Here is an 8184-nt window from a genome sequence, read left to right on the forward strand (position 1 = left end):
TGGAGCAAGCACCCCAGGGGAGAAATCTGCTCAGGTGCTCCTGAAGAGCTCTTCAGGAGGGTGGTTAAGTGATTTTTCATAAAATTGTCCCATTGAGCTAAAAGGAAAATTTTGCTGATTGTGCTGCCATTATTTTTTAGGCAAAACTCAGGCAGAGTTTCACACTAAAGGTGCTGCACCTTGCAGCTCTTTGTCAAAGCTGGAAATGGTGGTCACTTACAGTCACTTCCAAGGCTTGTAGTAAATAGACTTTTTTACTTTATAGGCAATTATTAGAAACTCCTTTTTTCCTCAGGTTAAAAAATGTGAACAAAAATTGCTTGAGAAATGATAGTCCCATCCCGCTAAACTAAACCCATGTTTCAAGTGGATTAAACACTTTTCTTTAAAAAGCTGAAGTGTCTTATATTGGTGTGACTCTATGTTTCTTACACATCTTAAGTTATATTTCACAATGTCCATGCATTGAGAACATTTTTAAGGAATTTACTCCAATAATACAATGTTTCTATTGTATTGAAAGCTCTTTTGACTTTTCTCTAAAAATGAACTTCTGTTAAACTTACAAAACTGGTGTAAGAAATTCCCCATACAGCAAGCAAGCATTGCCCCATGGAAAATCCTTGTGGGAAAGATTTGGAGTGTTGTGGGGCTCTGTGCTCTTTCTCACCAGAAATTACTCATTTGATGGAGAGAAATAAAACTTTATCTCCCAAGAACACATTATCAGCATTCCCAGGAGCTGCACCTGGCAGAGGCCTGCCTGCCAGCTCCTGTGGCTCCTTCCCATGCTGACAGCTATGAGAGAGCTTCTATTTTAGGGAGCAGCAAGCTCTCCTGTTTCCCAGCCTTTCCAGCTGCCCTGTGCCTGCCTGCTGCCTGCTCAGCCCCTGATGAGTGTCTGTGGCCCCAGAGACCAGCTCTGAGATTGAAACTCAGATCAAAAGCCTATTTATTTTTTTTTCAAGTGAATCCCTATCTATTAAGGATTGGACTAGTGAGCAGTAATCCTCAAGTCTTACATGAAAGATCAAATGAATGGATGGGAAAAGAAAGATAGCAGGGGAAAAGCTTGATTTGGACTAGTTTCCCTAACAAAAATGGAAGAATAGTGAGACATGTCAATTTGACTTTTAGAGAGCAGGTTAATGCCAGATACTTGTTTATCCTCGGAGATTCCTCAAATCCAGCAGATTTCAGCACTGCCTAATGAAAGCTTAGAGGAAGGCGGGAAATTGAGCATGTACAGTTCAGAGGAGGGGAAGATGCAGATGAAAACAAATGCAAAGTCTCTCCCCTTCATGTTTCAAGTGCCAAATTATGCTTGACATTTCAATTTCCCCAAGGCGTGCTTCCGTAAAATCGTCTTGAACTCTCCTCGAAGTGTTCAGGCTTCCCTCAGCTCTCCCGTGCAGCACACGGGTCAGGCTGGGCTGTGAAATGCAATCAGGGCAGTCAGTGCTGGCATGAGCAGAGCCATGCATGGCTGCTCTGCAGCAGGGCACGGTGCAGACCCTGTGCCCTGCCATCAGCTGGTGCCACAACTCTGGTTTGGTGACTCGCACGGGGCTCCTTCTGTGCCATTGCTGGGAATTCAGGGTGTTCACCACTGGGAATTCAGGGTGTTCACCACTTGCATGTTGTTTCAAGGAGGATCTCTGTGTCCATAGCCAGAAGGTCTCGAGTCCTGGGAGAAATCTGTATCCACTAAAATTCTCATTACTTCTCAACGTTCCAACATTTTTAGGAATCTTGGAAGCTTGAATTTTTGACCATGTCCCCAGTGAAAAATACCATGATTAGGGAAATGGCAGAAACAGTGTTTTTCCCAATCTGTTCTATTGATGTGTTTTGTTTTTCTTCTTCTTGTTTTCTTCTAAAGGTCAGTGAAATTTTCTGTTGCATAAATTTTATTGACTTTACTCATTGCAGCCAGGCTTGTGAGGGAGATGCTGAGACTCTGGGCACTGTCAGTGCCAGAAAGTCAGAAGAAACCCTCCTCCCACATGAGTGGGAATAATGGTTACCCAGCTTTTGAGAGACCTCACTGAATTGAATTCTTTGAAAAAATATACCCTTGGGCTGTGGTCGCTGAGCACTTGAGAACACACATGATTGATGACACGGTCATTAGGAGCATGATTAAGAGCAGCCAGGATTTACATTTACCACCTTGGCCTTCTGCAGTGCCTGCTAAGCCATGGTCTAGGGACCACCACTGCTGTGCACAATGTGACTGTGAGTGTGGAGGGGAGCTGTGATTAATTCTGCTGGCAACATGATGCTGGCTCTCTTCTTTGATTGCAGCTGATGAATAGTATTTTAAAAGCTAAGAATACATTAAGCAGTTTGCTCTAGCTCCTCTACAGTCTGAGGGCCAGCAGCACAGCTGTGCTCCTTTTACAATGGGTGCAGCTGAAGAACCAAGACAGCTTTTACCTTGACTTGAGCTATGGATTCTGCTTATCTTGGGAGGTGGCTGGAGGCACAGGCACCAGTGTCCCTGTGCTGAGAGCAGGGAGGGGGTTGCTGATGGGGTTTTGGGCCCTAGCAGGATTCACATTCACCAGTTCTGGCTGCTTTGGCATTTTCAAATAAAAAGTTGTTACTCAAGCAGGTAATTGTGTTCCCTGCCCTCCATCACCCTTTGCTATTGCCTCTGTGCCTGGAAGGTTTTTCTCTCCTTGCAGCAGCTCCCTGCTGCTGTTTGGGGTGCCAGCCCAGCAGGGTGAGCTGGGTGAGCTCTCTGGCCCCAGGCACAGCAGGCACCCCTGGGCTGATCATGGTGCCTCTGTGCAGAGATCCTCTGGGGTTCTTTCCATTATCCAAATTCCTCCCAAATTTGCACAAGCTTCATACTGAACTCCTGCCTTTGCCAAATTTGGTTGAGATTGACTGTCAGGCTGAAACTGTTTGGGGGAAGAGGCAGTGAAGGATGGCAAGCTCAGACTGCCATGCCCTGTGTCCTTCAGGAGCCAGAGCTGTGCTGGGGTGGGGAAGCAGCAGCTGCACAGGCACAGGGAACAGGGCAAGCTCCTCTGCTGCCCTGCATGGCAGCACCATCCTGCCACTCACCTGGGCAGAGGGGTGAGCCACGAGGGGATCCCCTTTTGTACAGCACAGCAACACTTCTCTAACATCCATTTTTCAATTCATGGCACTGCCTGTTAATAACAACTAAAACTTTCCTCACTCACTCCTGACTCAGTGTTCATGATAGCCCTGATTTGATAGCAGCTATTGAAGGCAATAAAAATGACAGCTTTGGAGCAGTATTGTCAGGCAGCATGATGACTCCTGGCAGCAGCAGAACCACTTGCCCTTCTGGAAACTGCTGGTCAGACCCAGGGTCTCAACAGACAAGGTACCAAACATCTCTTTTCCCTCACAGCTGGGTACAGGTGGGCTGGGGCCTCGTGGGAAGGGTCACCACAGGTGACAGGTTCCATCCAGGTTCCATCCTCACAGCAGGAGTTCTGATGGCACCCCAGGGTGTGCCTGACTTGCTCATGAAGTCAGAGGGAAGTCTGTGTGTGTTTGTGGAGATGGGGAATTTGCTGCTTGCAGGGAAGAGTGGGATATTGCTTCCCACCTACCCACCCTCCATACTTTTCGGCTGCAGCATCCTCTGCTCTCTCCAGCCACCCCTCCTGCTCCCCAAGGGTTTCTCTAGACAGGCTGGCTTGGCACAGGGCAGCCATGACAAATGGTTAAAGTATGGTGATAAATTATGTTCCATTGCCCAGTCCTTCTGGAAAGCGATTTTAATGTGGATTAAAATAAAAGAGGTTTGATAGATGCTGGAAATGTCTCCCTTTGGCTGTTAAGAAAAAAATCTGAATGCCTGTAATATTTCTGCCGAGAATTATAATAATTGGTATTTAAATAGTATTCTGAGCAGAGCTGCAATTGCCTAGGAAAGCCAACCCCAGGAGCAAGATCTGTTGTCTTTAAAAGCTCAGCCAGTCTTGGTAACTTGAAAAGAAACTTGAATTATTGGGAATTTAAAACATGCCCTTGCTTTGGCTTGAATGCAACATCAAAGCAGGAGCTTGTGTGTTCCTGAAAAAAAAAGTTTCCCTCCCCTCCCAGCTGCTAAATGCTGTTTTTCTGCTGATTTTATTAGTGCCACTATCCCAGCATCATCTTCATCTACAAATGCCTTTTGAATGTGCTCACAGGAGGGAGTCAATTTTGCCCTCTCAGAGGAAGAATTACCCTGGTGATCTTAGGAGCAGCTCTGTTCCCTTTGGAAGCAGTGGGCACAGTGTAGAGAGGGCCTCTGGCACCCAAGGATGGGTTAAATCCATCACACACCTTGTGGTCACCCTGGATCCCATCACCATGGTGGTCAGGAGCCACTTCCCTGTCACCCCCCAGGACACAGCAATTTCACATGGGTGGTGTTTCCTCCTCTACCTTCTGCTGTCACCTGCTCAGAAAGTCACTGCACATCTGGGACCTCCAGCTCACAACGGCCCAATCACTGTTTTGTTGACAGTCACACAAACTTTGTTTTATAGTGCCAGGGTTTCTTTCCTGCCACCTGTTTCCCATGGAGGTCTAGTACTCAACTCCCTGCCAATCAAACCTCTTAGTATACTGCTATTTCCTCATGGCTTTTCCCTACAGTCCCTCAGCTATCCCACCATGCACAGATGACCCCATAGATGGGAACACAGCAGCAGCAAGCCCTGCCTCAGACCAGCTGGGGGCTCTGAGCAGGTTATTCACAAAGTTCAGACCAAAGTTCACTGACACTGATTGTCTCATATTTTGTCTCCTTTTACCAAAACCTCCATTACCTGTACTATACATATATATATATAAAATTTCATTACAGTAATTTCACGATTATAAACTGCACCTGATTATAAGCCGCGCGTTACAATCCAGAGTGTGATAAAAGGTATCTGTTCTATCACCATCTGTTGAGGGTGGGGGCAGTGATCCTTATCTCAATGGCAGATATTCTGCTAATGGGCCATCCAGTGCAACCAGGCAGGGCAGTGTTCTTTATCTTTTCACAACCCATCCTTCCTCCAGCCAGTCATTTTCTGCTCATGGCCATTGAGTCCCACTGTGGGACTGATAAAATTACTGCATCCCATTGGGAGTTGCTCCAGCCAGGGGGAAGAGCCCAACATTTCTTACCAAGATAAAAACAGAGGTTTTGGGACACTAAGGGAGCCCCTTTCTCCACTGGACTCCAGAGGAAAACCGGATTTCTCCACATCACCGCTGGAGCTCCGGAGGGAAACTGCACCTTGTACAGGAGCACTGCTCCAACTGAGCCACATCTGTCACTGCAGGAGGATGCAGCCACCATGGAATGGGACTGCTGCCAACACCCTGCCTGACAGGGTGTCAGGTTGTACTCTGACTTTGTCAGGGTTTGGAGTTTGTTTCTTTGTAGTGCTGTATTTCTATTTTAATTTCCCTAGTAAAGAACTGTTATTCCTAATTCCCATCTCTTTGCCTGAGAGCCCCTTGATTTCAAAATTACAATAATTTGGAGGGAGGGGTTTTACATTCACCATTTCAAAGAGAAGTTCCTGCCTTTCTCAGCAGACACCTGTCCTCCAAACTAAAACAGCAACTTTTTGTTCTTTGTCCATATATAAGCCACACCTGATTATAAGCTGCACTTCGGGTTCGGACCAAAATGTTAGTCAATATGGTGCGGCTTGTAATTGTGAAATTACTGTAATTAAAAAACCCAGATGTGAGGATCCCACAGCCTGTGACAGTGTGGACTTTCCCAAACTGACACAGGATGAAGGATGAAGGGGTGCAGGCATAGCTGAGAGCTGTGGCCCTGCCCTGCTGGGACCCCCCTGGCTCTGTGCAGCACTGATGTGAGGTGTGGACAGAGCTGGCATTTCTAATATCAGCAATAACCACTGGGAAATGTCTCCCTTTGCCTTGAAATTGTTACAGTTTTATGTGACAGCAGCTTTAGTCCTCAGCTGAGATTAGAAGTGCATTAAGTGCTTGAAAAGGTGTGCATGCACAGGATGAGGGTGTGCACTCCTAGCAGCTGATGCTGTTAACTCTGTCCCACCCAGGTGTCCCCCACCTCCAGGAACCCACCTGGACAGACACACACCTCTCCAAAGAGAGGATTTGTTCAGGGTAGTAGACACTGGGGCTACTCTAATTTTTGGGTTGTGTTTGCATCCCCTAAATTTAAAGAGCATTTAAAAGTGAGAGGAAAAGTGCTTAACTCATAGAGGTTAATATATATCAAAGATAGGGGTGAATATATATTGAATATATATTATTCATTATTTATGGATTAAACCTAGTAATTACAGGTTAAATTCATTACTAGTTCAAATGGAAAATAATTTGACTGAAGACAGTGGAAATTATTAACTCAGGGAAGCAGTTAATCTAACATTTCCTCTTTAAGGAACAAAGAAATAAACCTCATTTCTCCTGTGACATCCTTTGCTTTTTCCCCAGTGTAATTCTAGTGATTTCTGCAGGGTTATTTCTGGGACTGAAACACTGCAAATGCACAAATGCTCCATTCATGGTGAAGTGGTTTGGATAAACTCAGACTAGAGTCAAGTGAACACACAGAGGGGGGAAAAAAAAAGATAAATAGTCCTGAAGAGGAAATGCCAGTGAAGAGATTTGTGAAAGCAGGAGCACAAGGCTTACCAAGCCATTCAGCTGGAGGAGATGCTTCAGTTTCTCTGAGTGCTGGATCGACCAGAGCCAGGGGCTGCTGGATCTGTTCCTCACTGCTTGCTGAAGGTTAAACGCCATCAAGTGTTTGCTGGTCACAGCCAGAGAAAAAAACAAGAGCAGGAGCATTTCCTGGAGCTGTTCAGCAGCTCAGTCAGAGGTGAGATTGTTGTGCAGGAATGACAACCAGCCTGTGCTTACAAATATGAACAGATCTCAAATCTGAAAGGTTGCTGCAGGGTCAGAGGATTGCTTGATCCAGAGCTGACTGAGATCCCTAACTCACACCTAGAGAAATGTATTTACATGCCAATTAGATTCCCAGATTTGGTTCTTAATAACTAAAAATGTTGTATTTTTAGATTTTTGCAGTCCTCAGAGAGCTAGGTTAGCAGCTTGGGAAATGGAATCCCAGAGCCTTGCTGAAGCTGTTTGGAGTTGCCACATTAGCCAGCCCAAGTGTGACTGGGGACCCCAGTGTGATTCCAGGCTGCCCTTCACCTCACAAGACCTGATGGCTTCCACTCCTGAAACACTGACACAACCTTCCTCCTGGTGGTCATCCCTGGTGGCCATGGGCTCTTACTAGCTCAGGTCTCTCCCATCTTTGAAGCAGAGCATCCTTGTCACAGGATATCAAGCAAAAAGAGGCAGAAGCCCCCCCCCCACCACCCCCCTGCCCCTTCCAGAGGGCACTGCCCTGCCCCAGAGCAAAAACTGTCACCCAAAGAGGCTTCAGATGCTGGTAGGGCAGGAGGGATCATTCCAACTGAATAGAGCCGTACACAGAGGTGGAAAGATCCTCTTAGCACTCATTAATTGTAATTTTCAGGATTAATGCAAAAGATTTGGCAGCTTGACAGAAGAGAGTTTTAGCACAGATAATTTGCTGCATCTGTCTGGAGCCAAGGAAAGGGTCAGCAGCTCTCCCAGCCCCACCAGCAACAGGGGAAGAGAGACAGGAGTAACCAGACAGGGAACTGAGAGGTGACATTTTACACAAGGCAGTGTAAATATTCATGTGATTTATGAGAGTAGCAGACTTTTCATTGATGATTATATTGAATGGAGGGTTATTTAGAAGCTGAGGGGATCGATACAGCAGCTGGGAGTCAAAGCAACAGAAGGAAAAGTGTAATTTGCAGTGCTTCCTTCTGTGTGAAGTGCTTTCACTGCCCCTGATCCAGATCTATGTATGGACATCCTTCCAGGGAGCCCAGCTCCTTCCAGGGCTGGCCCACTTTGGACAGACTGCTGGGCAGTGGAATTGCTCTGGTGGAGGGGAAGGCCAGTCCTGCCAGAGCAACAAACCAAATCCTGCCCAGAGCACCAAACCAGGTCCTGCACACAGCACCAAACCAAATCCTGCCCAGAGCTCCAAACCAAATCCTGCACACAGCACCAAACCAAATCCTGCCCAGAGCACCAAACCAAATCCTGCACACAGCACCAAACCAAATCCTGCACACAGCACCAAACCAAATCCTG

The sequence above is a fragment of the Catharus ustulatus genome, chromosome 22 (genome assembly GCF_009819885.2).
Source record: "Catharus ustulatus isolate bCatUst1 chromosome 22, bCatUst1.pri.v2, whole genome shotgun sequence".
Classification (NCBI taxonomy): domain Eukaryota; kingdom Metazoa; phylum Chordata; class Aves; order Passeriformes; family Turdidae; genus Catharus; species Catharus ustulatus.